General features: G+C 38.0%; 1 pseudogene; it reads left to right on the top strand.

The window, feature by feature from the left end:
• LOC125456554 (spindle assembly abnormal protein 6 homolog) overlaps positions 1–16003 on the top strand; it is a 32726-nt pseudogene that overhangs the window by 423 nt on the left and 16300 nt on the right.

Here is a 16003-nt window from a genome sequence, read left to right as displayed (position 1 = left end):
TAAAAATTCCGAACTCCAGGTTGTTACATGTCATGTTTAAATGGCACTTGAAACGTCGTCTGGCTCGTGTCCAGTGAGGTTTCTGTTCGCTTATTCAAGTTACAATAGCCAAAAATGTTTTTTTTTAAATTAACGCGTGATCCCGTTAAAACAATACAGCCACTGGGCTTGTGATCTGTCTTTTTTCATCGTTAACGCAGAATCTATAAGTTCCGGATATTGGTAACTGTAGCGTCCTCAAGTAGGATCTGCACTATACCCTATCTTCATGGAAGTGTAATAGTGTTTATCTTGTAAAATGCATCTCGCCACTTTAAATTAGTTGCAGGCCCTGACTGCATCGATTATTTGTTTGTAACCAATGCCACCTTTTACACCTTTCTAGGGAAGTATTTAGAGACATGGCCTTGTTGAATGTGTTTTGCTTTGCACCTACTTAATATACAGAAAATGTTAATACTGCTTGTTGGATTGGAAATGTAGAATAGCTAAGGGTGACCTGATGTTGCGCATTTGCTGTAAGTTTCCTCAGGAGCAACGGTGTAAAAAGGCACACCCGCCCCAGAGATTTGTCATAATACTTCCTAAAAGGTGGTTTGGAAAATATCTATGCAAGTCTACAGTCAGCTCTTTTGTTGACAGTTTTGAAGTGAAAGAAAATTAAAAGTAAAATCACATTTCCTTGACGTCGAAGGTGGAAGTTTGAAAAATATCTGCGTTTGAAAAATATCTGCGTTCAATCAACTTTCAGTTAGTCTCGAGTTGAGCTGGTCTATAATAAAGTTCCTGAATGGCAATATGGTTGATTCCACTGGCAGTGTGTACTCGTGTGTTTATATATTGCTTTATTTGCAACACCCACTCTTTGTTCCAATGAAGGATACAAGGCATTTATGGGAAGGAAATATATGGAAGAAGATCAGACTACTGAAGCAACACATTTCACTATATTCTATTCCACTCTATGACCTATTGTGCAGCATTCAAGTTGTTATCATTGCATTCAAAAACACTCCAGTTCCATTGTATTTTTTCTAACCTTGGTCTCTTTTCCAAAGACATGTTTCCTAAACCCATACTTGCCATTGTACAAAATTTCATGAATCAAAAATCATTTAGTAACCTTATGTGGTTGATGGTTTGGTTTGTTTTGCCTCATTGTCCATGACTTGTTGCAGCTTTCCAAATGATTACTCCCATCATCTTTGGTGCCTTTTCACCCTGGACCAGTTGAGTAGCACTTCCATGCCATTAACGTTGACATTCCCAAGGGTCTATCCTTAGCCGTTCCCTCGTCTTCATTTAGTTTTTAACATCAACTGTTGATGAAATTGCCAAAATCAATTCTGTCAACTTCTTTATGTTTGCTGATAAAACCCAAATGTACCTCTCTAGCTTCTTTCTCCTGGTCGATTTGCAGTCTCTGATATAAAGGATGTTTTCTTGCATTCAGTCATGTGGAAGCCTAAATTTCATCAGTTAAAACATCAGCAAGATTGAAGCTGTTGTCATTGGTACTTGGTACAAAATCATGCAGTTGTCTTAGATTCCATTTCCCTCCCTGATTGTTGCCTCAGACTACTGTTTTAAAGTTGACTACAAGACTGCCTAATTCGTCTCCTTCTCCCACATGTAGGTTCTTAACAGCAATTTGACAAAGGTGTCCAAAGGTGATTAGTGTGGGAGAGGAATGAGGAACCAATATTGGAAAAACACAAGTTATAACCTAATAGTCACAAATGAATTATATTGTAATGGCAGCCTCATGGTGCTGGAGTGTGGAACATAGAAAATAGAAACAGGAGTAGTCTGTTCAGCCCGTTGAGTTTATTCTACCATTCAATATTATCATGTCTGCTAGACTGTTTCAATGCCATAAGCCCACTCTTCCACAGAGCATTTTGTGCTTTGTGTCCAGCAATCTACCCATCTAATTGTTTCTTAGATATATTCAGTAAGTTGGCCGCCACAGTCTTTTGTGGTAGAGAATTCCTCAGTCATCGCCCTCTGCATAAAGAGACTTTTCCTCCTTTCAACAGGTATATCAGCATTAAGATGTGTTGATCTAAAATAAAATTGATTTCTTTTCCAGAAAAGGAGGGTTTTGCATTAAATTTTTTTAAAAATTGCTGGAAAACAAGCATTTAAGTAACTGTTGAGCTGCATTGTGCATCTAATCCTGTTTACAAAAAAGTCAGTGTGTTTTTAATTTTATGAAAAATTGACCCGTCTTGTGTGTTAAATTGCTTTATCTTGTCCCTTAAGCTAATACTTGCACACAGAGATTGTTTGCATGTATTCTGAGTCTCTTGATCCTTATCTCTTGGTAATGCTCTTGAACATCTTATGTACTGTAGCATTCCTTTATTTATATCAGTACATAACGACTTTACAAATACAATTCTCTCGCCTGATCTCAAAGACCTCTCTTTTTCATGTCATTCTGAAAGAGCATCTTTGCCCTTACTGTTGTTAGCACTATGTCGCCCCTTAATCATCATGATTTACATGAGTCCAATTGAACTGCATGAAATCTATAAATAGCACAAAATATGATTCAGATATCTGAAATTTCCTTAATTACTGCAGTTTGCTGTCTAACCAAACTTACCAAAAGGTTTGCTATCTGGTATTGATTCTTAACTAGGGTGGCCATCACCAATATTTATGTATTAGATTTGACAGTAACTGTCACAAAAATTTGTCTAAAAGAGGACATCACAGTTGAGTTAATTTATTTTCCTCCATCCAGTACCCACGTCCCTACTTGTAACCTATTACAGAGTTACTCACGCATGACCACCTGTGTGCTATGCCGTAAGTTGGTAGACATGTTTGAACCTCACTTCAGTAAAAGGAGTACTGGAATGATAAGTGGCCAATGTTTTGACAACTTACTGTTAATTTTTATTTTTCAATGTGGCCCATAACCACAAATTTAAATAACATAAAAAAAAGAACTATAGATGCTGGAAATCAGAAAGAAAAACAGAATTTGCTGGGGAAATGCTGCAGGTCTGGCAGCCTCTGTGGCGAGAAAACAGAGTTCATGTTTCGGGTCCAGTAACCCCCCTTCAGATAAGTGCGTGATCAGATTTGTACTAATCGGAGTAAATGTAGGTAATTTTGCCACTTGAGTTTTCAAATTGTACCATTAGCACTGCTAACCAGTGGATCAACTTAAGCAAATTAATTTTTTAATTGCAGGATTTGGTAGTCCGGTTAACAGCTCATTCAGATCTGTTTTTGCTTTATCAATTAATAGTTACAGAAGAAGATTTTTCAGAGGTAAGCAATGATTTGCTTGTTTATTGTATTTGGTGGTGTTCTTTTGATGTAGCCTGGTTTGAGATTAGATTATAGCCAAATTAAAAACATTATGTCTTGAAAAATGCTCTGCACAAATTGTAGTGATCTGTGAGGAAGCACTTTTGCACTTTTTCGGATTCCAATTAGAAGTAAGAATCAGTTATCACGGCACAGTCAAATAGACTCGATACCTCTAAAACCTTACACTTCTGTGCTATTTTTAAAAGTTTTAAAATTTAATATTGATGTGTACATGTTGTTCTGAAACATGCTATTACATTCATAATTTTTTCCCTTAAGCAGTCATGAGTATTTACTTTTTGTTTGGTATCTCCCTGTGTCATCAAACAGTGTGTTGATAATGTATAGTTCTCAGTACTGCCACAACTGTAATTTTTTTCAAGCTATTTACTTAAACTTCAGCCAACATCCAGTCATTACAAACAATTGTATAAATTGGTATTTTTTCTGATTGACAGAATGCAACAAGTGGAGTATTACTCAATTATGAATGATTACAGAATTCAAAGGTGCAGTGGGATTTAGGCGCTTTAGTGCAGGAGTCACAAAAAGTTAGTATGCCAGCAAAACAAGTAACAAATGGCCAGTAGAATGCTATCCTTTTCTACAAGAGGAATTGAACATAAACATAAGAGTGTTCTGTATTGGTTATATGGGGAGTTGATGAGATCATATCTCAGTGCAGTTTTTGGTCTCCTTACTTGAGGAAGGATATAAATACGTTGGAAGTGGTTCAGAGCTTTATTAGATTGATATCTTGAATGGGACATGTTTGGACAAATTGGCCTGTTTTTCAACTGTGCTCAGAAGAATGAGGGGTAACTTGGTTCTTCAGGTTTTTACAGATTTCAAATCTTAACAAAGTGGACATGGAAAAGGATGGTTCCTCTCATGGGTGAGCCCAGAACTATGGGACACTGTTTTGACATTAGGTGTTTCCTCGTCTGTGTCTGTTTTAAATTTTTTTTTTCTTTTTCCCTGAGGGTTATGCGACATTGGAACTCTTTGTTTCAGAAAGCGGTAAAGATGGTATCATTGAGACAAGTTCCTGTTAGGCAAGGGAATCAGAAGTTATCAGGCTAAATAGCAATATGGAATTCAAAATGTTAATAGTTTGCCCATGATCTTATTGAATGGCAGAGAAGGTTGAAGGGTCCAAATGGCCAACTTCTGTTCCTAATTTGTATGTGTTTGTATTCCTGAATTGCCTCCAGAGAAAAGTCAGATTTATGACGATTGCTTCAAACTCAAAATAAGTATTCTGTATTATTTTTCCAACAAAGGATGCTCCAAGCACAGGTCTTCTGATTGCAAAGGAAACTTGAAATAAATTGATCTGATGAAGTACATTTGTAGACATAGGCCAATAATGTAGTATGAGTAAGGTCATGTAATTGTAAAAAAAAAGGTGAATTCATGATTCCATATTTTATAATGTTCAAGATTTATCACTGTTGTAAATATTTGAGCTAATTTGTTCTCAACTAAATTCTTCATTGAACAGTTGTGATGTTTGAACTCTCCATTCCCAGCTTAAAACATCAACAGCAGCTCTTAATAGATTTTTCTGCATTCCCACAAAAGCTTATAGATCTTCTACAGCAGTGCATCCAAGAGGAGAGCAAAGATGTCCCAAGGTGAGTAGTGTTTTGCAATGTGTAGAATATTTAACTATTTTTGATTCATTCTATAAATGCATATAGGTGCAAGGTTTCATTTGGAAAAAAAAAGATTGATGTCACACTACAATTTCATTCGCACCCAGAATTAACCTGAAAGAATGTTCATCCGCTTATGCATAAATGTATTATTCTTAAAGTGTGCTTTTGTGGAGAAAAACACAGCTTCTTTAAGATAAGAGGCGGGAAAAGAAATGCAACACTAAGAATTACTAACGAAGACCTACTCTATGAATATGTATAGACAATATATATGAGTAACTAAAATGAAGTGATATTTAGTAAGCAAATAGGAAAAGGAGGATTTTTTTTTACAAGTAGAGTTATATGTGCCTGCAGATATATCTAAAATAAAAGCCGATTCGTTTACCAATACTCAACAGGTCGGGTAGCATCTGTGGAGAGCGGAACAGAGTTAATGCTTCAATTCAATGTTTCTCCAACAAAAGTGTAGGAAATTAAGCTTGAATTCTGTATTTCCTTTCTTCAATATCTTGCTGTCGGATCAGGAAGAACAATGTGCTTTCACAGCAACCCTCTGCCAGAGTTGAGTAGTAAATTCAAAAAGTCTTGTCATTTCAAAGAGCCTGTTGTGAATAATGATTCAGATCCAGGGGAAATTAAATTCTTGTGAAGTCTCTACATTTTAGACTTAGCGAACTTCTCCAAACTATTTGACTACAGAATATTTAGAGCATTTTTGCTTTTTTTTTGGTTTCCATCCCTGGTTATCGACGATCTTGAGCTAATCCTGTTATCAGCTACAAATTATTGCCTGAAAAGTAATTGCGCTGGTATCTCATTAAGTTCTATCTTCAGATCTCTTCCTGAGATGTGCAAGGTTTTGAATACAATTTTGAATTGGTAACAATGCCAAGTTATTGAGGTATGCTGTATTGAAATAATATGTTGTCATATGCCATCTTCATGAATTAAATTTCTACAAATGTAGTTTAAGCCTGTGTGTCTTGCCGATTCCTGCTGCAGCTGGTTTCTTCAGCCCCTGTATTTGACTGTACACCTGTCTATCTAAACATTGTGGAGATCAATGCTTTCAAACACTTGATCCACCTTTCTTTAAAATTACTACGTGGGACTGGTGTGGAAATAAAGAAATACTTAGCAGCCTGCTTAAAATGAAGAAAGGTTAACTTGTATATGTTTGTCCTGTAGCACTGCATATTTTTCACAAAGGTAAGAATAAATAAACAATTTCATCTAGACATTTCAGCTCATCCTTCCATGCTGCTTCTTCGCAACATCTTGACTGTTTTCTGTATTAATTGCAAAATCTTAGGTTCTACAACTGGAAGTCTTTTCCAAGTACTCCTAACTTACACGAGAATCATTTATTGAAATTCTGGACTTATCCCCATGACCTATTGTTTGTATGTATTCTTCTGATGTGTCTCTTACAGGCACAGGTCGTGTTCATTGACAATTTAATGCCCTGAAAGATTGGCAGTAGGCTGCATTCATTGTATTAGTTGATTTAATCACAACGCTTGCTAGGCTATTTCAGGAGAAGGGATAATTGTCATGTTGGTGTGGGCGTTATTCATAAAATAGTCAAGGACAGTAGTTTTCACTCGTGGAGCACATTGGTGAACTAACTGGATTTATATGACAATTCAATTTTATAGTGGTTTTTACTAATGCCAGCTCGTTATTTGTTTTAAACCAGATTCAAAATCAAATTGTCATTCAAGTGGATTAACCCAGGTCTTTGGATTGCTAGTCCAGCACTGGATCCCTGTCTATAATTTGTGGTTCAACATAAAATTTATGGATTTATATTTTATTTAGATCTGGATTTATAATTTCTATTAGCCTAGTATTTTATATTTCTGTCAGATCCCTAAACATTACATCACTTTACACATTTGAAATGATGATAATGTATGTAATACTGTTTTGATCGTTCAAGTGAATGTCACTAGCAAGTTCAGCATTAATTGCCTGTCCCAAATTGCACATTAGACTTCTTCAACTGGTGCAGTTCATACAATGAAGTTACACTCACAATACTCTTAAAACGAATGAAAAATGATCTATGTCCCAGGTTAGATCATGTTTGATATGGAGGGGAACTTGCAGTTGATGGTGCTTTCATGCATCACCTGCCTGCATCCTTCTAGGTGATAGAGATCTTGTGTTTTTGAAAAAGCCTTAATCAGCTGCTGCACGGTATCCTTTAGATGGTTTGCGCTGTTGCAGTGATGGTGGAGTTGTATGTTTCTGTTAATGAAGCTGTCGGCTGTCTTGCCCTGGTTGGTGTCATGCTTACTGCTTCATCCAAGCGTGTGAGCAAATTCTTTCATGCTCTTGGATTCTTGTAGATGGTGGAAAGGCTTCAGAGAGTCATATAAGCTATGCTGAGCACTAGGAAGTATAAAGTTTGAGTAAATGGAATAGCATTAATTTCTCTTGACCAAGCTAAACTGAACTGTGATAACAAGGTGTGGAGCTGGAAGAACGCAACAGGCCAGGCAGCATCAGAGGAGCAGGAAAGCTGATGTTTTGGGTCTGGACCTGTGCATTATGACATAAGTAAATTTTATATTTATGCAACAAGTTCTCAATATTTTAACTCTTGATTTCATTTGAAATCCTGTTGATTATTTGTGTATTTCAGATTTTCTTTTTATTTGTCCTTAATCTGCTTTTTGCTTTAAGAGAGCTTTGTTTAAATATGATCTTGATTTGTTGCAAAGTCTTCCAGGAAGGTCTGTCCGATTTTGTCAATGCCACGAAAACAATATATGGGTCTTCACAAATTGTTTTTGAATTCTATTGAAGACTTTACTGCAGTTAGTAATCTCTTGCAGTTTGTTTGCCGTTTTAATTTGTTTGCTAAAAACAGATAAAAAATTAGTGCAGTGCTATAAAATGGATCTCTTTAAAATTATTCAGCCTGTTGAGCTTTTTTTTTGAAGGAAACTTGATGCATGATGACACATTTATAGTGTGGCCAATGTCCCAATTTGCTGATATTTGCACCTCTCTTTTCAGGATGAAAAGTTATTGCTGGAACAACAGCTTAAAACAACTAAAGAAGACCTGACCAAGCAATTAACTGGTACACAGAAGGTATGTTGAAATTTCACGTATGACCTTGTGATCAAGCTTTCAGAATCTTACTAAATTTCAACTTAATATTGTTAATATACTGTAGATATTGATGGTTGAGGCCTCCAAAAATCATCCCAAAGATGGGGTTTGACTTGTACATTGAGTGGAAAATGTGAATCATTGTTGGTGGTTGCCACTCAACATGTGGGAAAACATGAATTCATATTCATTAATGCTACAAAGAATCTTATGCCAGATCTTCTGATCTCCAAATAGCTGGAGATTTACTGACTACATGATCATTGCCCATAGTTTAAACTTTTAATGGGCAATTACTTACATCTGGAACTGTCTGATAGTGTCTCCGATCTGGAGTTACAGTCTGAGACATTGGAAGGTTCCAACTTACTTAGCTGGAGTAAGGCTGCAGGGATTAAAACCTGCTCTAATAGCTAACAATTCTGCACCACATCCCAACACCTCTCCTACCCTATCTTATCTTCCCCCTCTTAACCTGACACCTTTTTACCCCTTTGTCCTAACACGCATTCACCTTCCTTCCAACTGATACCCTAGTTTCTCACTAGCCAACTTGACTCCATACCCCTCATCCCCTTGCCTATATGCCATTATACCCACTCACTCACTCACTCACTTATCTGCCACTTTAACCCCTCATTATTTTACCTTCTTTGAGTTTTTCAGAGGTTTTGTGATTTTTTTTAAAAAAGAAGTTATCTTTACTTATGAATGTGCAAAGTAGGAGCAGCAGTAGACAATTTGGCTCCTTGAGAATGTTGCACAGTAAGATCCTGATTGATCTGTTTGGATTGCAAATTCCGCATTCTGCCTTTGAAACACCTGATTTTGCATCCAACAACAATCTTCCCTCTTCTGTCTTGAAATATCCAGTGATCTCACCTCTACCACCTTCCAAAACAAAGTTGACAATCGACTGAGAGAACATTTCTCCTACAAAAGCAGCCCTTAATTTTAAAACAGTGCACCCTAGTTCTCAACTTCTCTGCAAGAGGAAATCTTTCTATATCCACCTTGTCAAGTCCATTCAGGACGTTATGAACTTCTATTAAGTTGTCACTCACTCTGTTAAATTCCATTGGAATCTGGGCCAGTTTGTCCAACCTATCCTCGTAAGACAAGTCACTCGTTCCAGGTAAAACTTGGTATCCTTTGATCTGCCTGAAAAGCACTTGTATCCTTCAATAAAAAAGGCAGTGAAAATTGTACACAATGTTTGAGATATGGTCCCACTAATGCGCTCTAACTGAAACATAAAAGCCGTACATTTATAGAGTCGTAGGGACAGCATGGTGGCACAGTGGTTAGCACTGCTGCCTCACAGCACTGGGAAACTGGGTTTGATTCCACCCCTGGGCGACTGTATGTGTGGAGTTTGCATATTTTCCCCATGCCTGCATGGGTTTCTGTCGGGTGTGCGATTTCCTCCCACAGTCCAAAGATGTGCAGGTTAGCCAAATTGGCCATGCTCAATTGCCATAGTGTTCAGAGATATTTAGGTTTTGTGTGTTAGCCATGGTAAATGCAGGGTTACAGGAAAAGGATGGGGGATTGGGTCTAGGTGGGATGATCTTCAGATGGTCAGTGTGGACCTGTTGGCCAAGTAGTATGTTTCCACACTTTAGGAATTCTGTGAATAAGGGAACACAAAAATGAGGTACAGCACAGAAACGGATCCTTCAGTCCAACTCGCCCATGCCATCCAGATATCCTAGATAAATCTAGACCCATTTGCCAGCATTATGCCCATATCCCTCTAAACCTTTCCTATTCATATACCCATCTGGATGCCTTCTAAATATTGTAATTGTACCAGCCTCCACCACTGCCTCTGACAGCTGATTCCATACATTCACCACCCTCTGCATGAAAATGTTGCCTCTCGGGTCTCTTCTTTTAAATCCTTGCCCTGTCACCTTAAGCCTATGCTGGCCAGTTATGGATTCCCAAACCCTGGGGAAAGACCTTGTCTATTTACCCTATCCATACCCCTCATGACTTTATAAACCTCCATAAGGTCACTCCTCAGTCTCTGATGCTCCAGGGAAAAAAGCCCCAGTCTGTTCAGCTGCTCCTTTATAGCTCAAGCCCTCAACCCTGGCAATACCCTTGTAAATCTTTTCCGAACCATTTCAAGTTTCATGACATTGTTCCTATTGCAAGGAGACCAGAATTTTATCAATTCCTCTTGTAATAAATGATAACAGCCCTTTAGTCATCTTTATTTTGTGCTGTTTCTGCACTCTTACATTTTAACTGCTACTCCTAGAACACCTAAATGCCTCTGCACCTCAGAATTCTGTAGACATTCTCTTCTTAAGTAATACTCTGCTTTTTTTATTCTTCCTAACAAAGTAAACAACTCCATATATTCCCATATTGTAATCCATTTGCTAGATATTTGCCTGCTCACTCCATTTTCTACATTTATCTGCAACCTCTTTGTGTCTTGACAACATCCTTTCACACCTATCTTCATTTTGTCTTCAAGTTTAGCTGTCATACCTTCACTCCCCTCATTCAGTTCATTGATGTAACTTGTAAAAAGTTGAGACCCTAGCAGAGATCCCTGTAGGACTCCACTCACCAATCAGCCAAATATATATTTATGTATGCTGTGTGCTTCCTATTGGCAGCTAGTTTTCAATCCATGTTAATATGTTACATGCTACATAATGAGTTTTTCTCTACTGCATTAACCTATTGGAAAAAGGAAGCAATTGCTGTGAAAAGGGAGCATGGCTTCCACAGAGACTCACTCTTGCACTGCCTGCATGGTTTGCTGTACTTCATTTTTTGGGATGCATCCTGCACTGAATGTCAGACCCAAAATATTGTAGAAAGTAAGAATGTACCTCTCTGATCTGGGTCAGAATCTTTATTTCTGAACCAGAGCAGAAGGTGTGGGCCTACATCTTCACCTGATGCAATGAGTTCATTGCACTTGTTCTTAGTCTTTGGACTGTGACATTGTCATAAGGATCCGACTCTGAATTGGTCGTGGTATTTTCAGTTTCAGAATCATCCCACCATGTTCTCTTCAGCTCTCTACCCATTGACTTTCTTTCTGGACAATCAACAGTTTGTACACTAATAACATACTGCGAGTTGATGTTAAATCCACACTATGCATCATGCAAGCCAGTATGCGCGCTTACACTCTGAAGACTTTTTTGTCCTCATCAACCACTCACCTATTAGCATGTACGTAATATTTGAATAGCTTGCTAGTGCACATGCCCAAGGTTGAACTGCAGACTTTTGAGTCCCTGGTTTTACTGGGATGTGTGTTTCATGCTGATCCATAACTTCATTCTATCCTCATCTACTCTACTGTTGTCATGGATATCCAGACTTTCCATGGAACTTAATTTTCTGCATGGTTTCATGCTTTGAGATTACCAAAGCTTTTAATTTTGTTCTGATGGCAATGTAGACTGCACGTGTAGAACAGTGGATATTGTCTTCCTATGTCCTATGGCTTCCACATGTATGTTTTCGAACTTTTGCACTCTACAGTTCAGTTGCTGGATATATTGAAATTAATGGAAATTTTATCCTTTTTTTTAATGCAACGTGATGGGTACTTACGTTTATGACATTGTATGATGAAGAATTGCTGGTAATATTGGCTTTGAGATCTTTTTGGTGCTCCAGCTGTCTTGGTCTTCTGCAACACTGGATGTATTTGTTTCATAAAATAGCTATACCAACTAGCTGTTAAATTGAAATCTTTGCTGGACTTGGAGATTGCTTTGATGCTTTAAGTGCATGCGTGTGCACACATTTTCAGGTGATATTGATGTTCTGATGATTTTTGTTCCAACGTATGCTTCGTAAAATCAGAATATGGCCCGCTCTTGTTCATACACTTGATACTGGCATCTTCTTCATCTTCAGGCTGATTCCCTCCCTCCTGGTCTGAAATAGATTTTCAGTGACTGAATTCCCTTGCTGCAGCTATTTTGAATTATCCAATGTTCTGACTTATTGCTTGTAACCAGTTTCAAACTTCATTTGTTGGAAAATTAATACCTCTTCCTGCTGTATCAATGGGACTGAACTGTGTCAGCACATATTAAACACCTTTAATTCCTCACAATGCAGCATGTCTTGCTTGCTGAATTGCTTACACCCACTTTTAAGTAGTTGAAAATGCATTTATGGGATTAAAAAAAATAGGCTGACTACTAATGTGTATGTAGCGTCCTTTGCATTGAGATTGGAGGTGAGCGTATACGCTGAATATATTCAAAAACATGATTTTTAGGACTGGAAAAATGGTGTAATTTTAGATTCCACATTAATTTATATACGTGAATGATGGTATATCGAAGTCTTTTGTCATATTTTATAAAATATTTACTTTATTTATTTCAATCATTTCCCTCATTACCACAGTTTTGCCTAATTTAGTAAAGTTACGTTAAATATAGACAATTCAGTATAATCGCACAATCTGCAATTTGGCAGTGCATATTTAATAGTAACTACTGAGAGTTCTATTTGACAGTATATTGCTGTATTGTTCCGCTCCATGTTTATAACCTCTTCTGTTTATTAAGTGACAAAAAAACACAGCAATAAAAAGGAGAATTTCTCATGAAAATTTCTGCTAGAGCACTTTTCATCCCTCCAATCCATATATAGTAATGACTGACAGTAAATGCATCAATTCAAACTTTTTCTCAACCATTCTGAGCTGATCACCAGGAACTAAATGAGTGACCTGAAAATAACTTTTTTTTTTCCTTCCTTCCAGCTCGGGAAGTACCTGGGCTCTGTTCGGTATAGCAGCGTGCTTTGGGGTTACTTTATAATCAACCTGTTCAAAGATGCTATTACAGACCTCTGGAGCAGTTAAGATTTGAACCACGGCCCCAGTTTCAGAGGTGTGGATATTTCTCTGTCCCACAAGAAGCTTATCAGCATGGCTTTCGGGAAGGCTATTGAAAAGTATCACAACGGTTGGCTGTTGCGTAGTTTCAATGCACTGATTTACTGGATTCTGTGGAATGCGGGATTAATTTTTTAAAATTTCAACAGGTTATTTATTCTGTTTGTTTCATCAGAAATTTGGTTGGTGGTAGTAAATCCTTCTGGCAATTTTTGCATGTTTTACAATTTACCTATTATTCAAATGTAGGCTGAGGTGCAACTCCAGGCTACAACATGGAAATGTAGTAGACTGTTATTAAACATAGTCTTTTTTCTAGGTTACTTAATTACTGATTGATATATAATTTAGTAAGAGTTTGCATGAAATGTCTGCCATTACTGGACGTTTTTTGTTGCCTAACGTACAATTAAGTATGATGACAATTTTATGAAATTTTTTTCAGGCATTGTGAGAAAACAGCAGTGAACTGGACAGGTTAAGAAGTGAATGGGCAATGCAAACAGCAAGAATAAATGATCAGCATTCCCAAGAACTAACAACTGAGAGAGAACTGTTACATCAAGTAAGGCACCTTTCTCTGGTGGTTATACTTTCTGGCTATAAATGGTTGTCAATTCTGACAATCACTACTGTAATGGAGGGGAGGTGGGTAAAGAGAAGTGAGGTAAATGGGGGGTGGTGGCATTGGGGAAGTGAAGAGAGGAGTCTGAGGACAGGAGTGCGGAAGGAGGAGGGGGAGCGTGCAAGTAGGGAAGAGTGTGAAGTGTATGAGGGAATTTGAGGACAGTCGTGGGGAAGGAGGCAAGGGTTTGGGAAGGTGGTGTGTGTGCGTCCAAGGGAGGGAATTTAAAAAGGGGACAGGGAGGAGGAAAGTATTTAAAAGGAGGTTGATGAGGGGAGGGGTTAAAGAGGAAGGTGTGTTGCAGAGAGATGGGAGTGCAAGAGGGGTGCACAGTGGGGAGTTGGTGGGGGATGAAATGGCATGGGGGTGCTAAGAGGAGAGGAATAAAGAGGGGGGAACAACAATATGTGCAACAACAATGGGGGTGGGGTTGCAATGGAGAGGGAGCAAAAGCAGAGATTCAGAAGAGTTTCAGGGCCACAGGAGGAGGAGCATGTGCAAGGACAAGTATCAGAGAAGAAAGGAAAGGGGTGTACATGCCAAGGGGTTGGGGGGAGGCAGAGTTGAGAGGAAGGAGGGTGTGAATGGGGATGACTTTGGGGAGTTGAGAGAGAGACGGGGGGGTTTTTGGAGCCGGCACTTCTGGGAGTGAATGGAACGGAGGGGTTGAAACACTTGGGGATGAGGCTTTGGGAAGATGGGGGTTAGCATATGGGGATGATGGTGAAGGGATGCATTGGTGTGTGTAGGGATGAAGCTGGTTGACAAGGAGGTGGCGCAGAGGAGGGATAGCATGTGCACCTAAGTTGAGGGAACGTGTGATTAAAGTCTTCTGTGCCTGTTCTGTGGTGTTGGCAAATGGTGTGCTTATAATTGTATTAGAAGAATATTGAGGTATGTAGAATTATAGAGAATAAGGACAATGACCAGGGCAGGAAATAGTATGGCATTAGAAATTTCACTGTAAGGGGTAGACTGCAAAGTCAAAGTTAATGTGCATGTATTTAATGTAGGTGAGTTGCAAGCATGGAGAACCAAATTGAAATATGTGATGGTGACATCAGAAACCTGGCTACTACAAGGGTAAACCTTTGTACTAAAGATTACCCAAGATAAGGTTTTAGGTAAGAATGAACAGCAAGGGAAGAGAGAAGTTGGCAATATGGATTAAGGTGAACTTTGCAGTGCTGCAGTGAAGGTGTTTCTGGGCGAGCAAGGACAACCTATTTAGCTAGAATAACGGAACAAAATGGGCACAATTGCAGTTGCAATGCTTGGATTGTTCTATAGCTTATCAACTAGTGGGAAAAATCAGATGAACAACCTTGCCAGGAAATTACAGATAGGTGCAAAAGTTAGAGTAGTTACAACAGGGCATTTTAATTTTTTAGTATTAACAAACAGAATTGCTGCCTCATCAGCCGCATATTTTTACTTTCAGCAAACATCTTAGTTTTGAATGTGTTTACATTGGGCTCATACTTTCAACTGCATTATTTAACTTCTAATTGTGAATAAAGAGTGCTAAACTAACTCTGGCTTTAAAATTCAACTTTTTTTTTTGAAACTTTATTGGCATAAGCGAAGAATTTTCCCTTCCCTGTAGCATAAATGCATTTTTTGTAACTAATAGAAGGTGGATTGCCTGAATGCTTGGAACTTCTTTCCAAAATAATTAGATGGTGTACTCAAATCATTTTAGTTGACACAAGGCTGTACGAGGTGGATGATTGTAGATTTCAGAGTTCTGTGGAGGGAATTAGAATATTAGTGAAATAGACCATTACACATACTTTGGCTGCACTTGATCAAATGTATGTGTCGTTTTGAAGTGAACAAGCAAATGAGCACCAAGGAGCCCATGCTATTGTATAAGCTAACAAGGGTAATGACAAGTTCTGTATTGCATTATCTTGTTCAATTGCACAGGATAAATAAGCAAAGAATAATAATTGGGTGTCTTTTATCTTTATTATAAGCTTCCTTCCTAACTTTCAAATTAGAATGGCTTTGTGGAAAGAATTCATGAGAGAATTGGTGTAAAACAAGAGATTTTATATTCCTTTGACCATGGAACTCAGTTATTGAATGTTGCTTAAGCACTGCTTCTGTTTTTATTTCGGCTCAGATGCAATGGCAGCAGCAACTTGAACAGCTGAGGACGGAATTGGAATCTGATTACAGGAGAAGCCTTCAGCAACTACAGAACAGCCTAGCAGAGCTAGAGACTATAAATCAAGATTTTATTGAAAGGCAATACAAAACAGAATGTGTCACCCAAAAAATAAAAGCAAAACTTTCAGACTCAGAAGATGTAAGGGTATTTCCCAATTTTCTTAACAAAAATTTAAGTTTAGTAAT

The sequence above is a fragment of the Stegostoma tigrinum genome, chromosome 8 (assembly GCF_030684315.1).
Source record: "Stegostoma tigrinum isolate sSteTig4 chromosome 8, sSteTig4.hap1, whole genome shotgun sequence".
NCBI lineage: Eukaryota > Metazoa > Chordata > Chondrichthyes > Orectolobiformes > Stegostomatidae > Stegostoma > Stegostoma tigrinum.
This window is presented reverse-complemented; position numbering and strand designations above follow the sequence as displayed.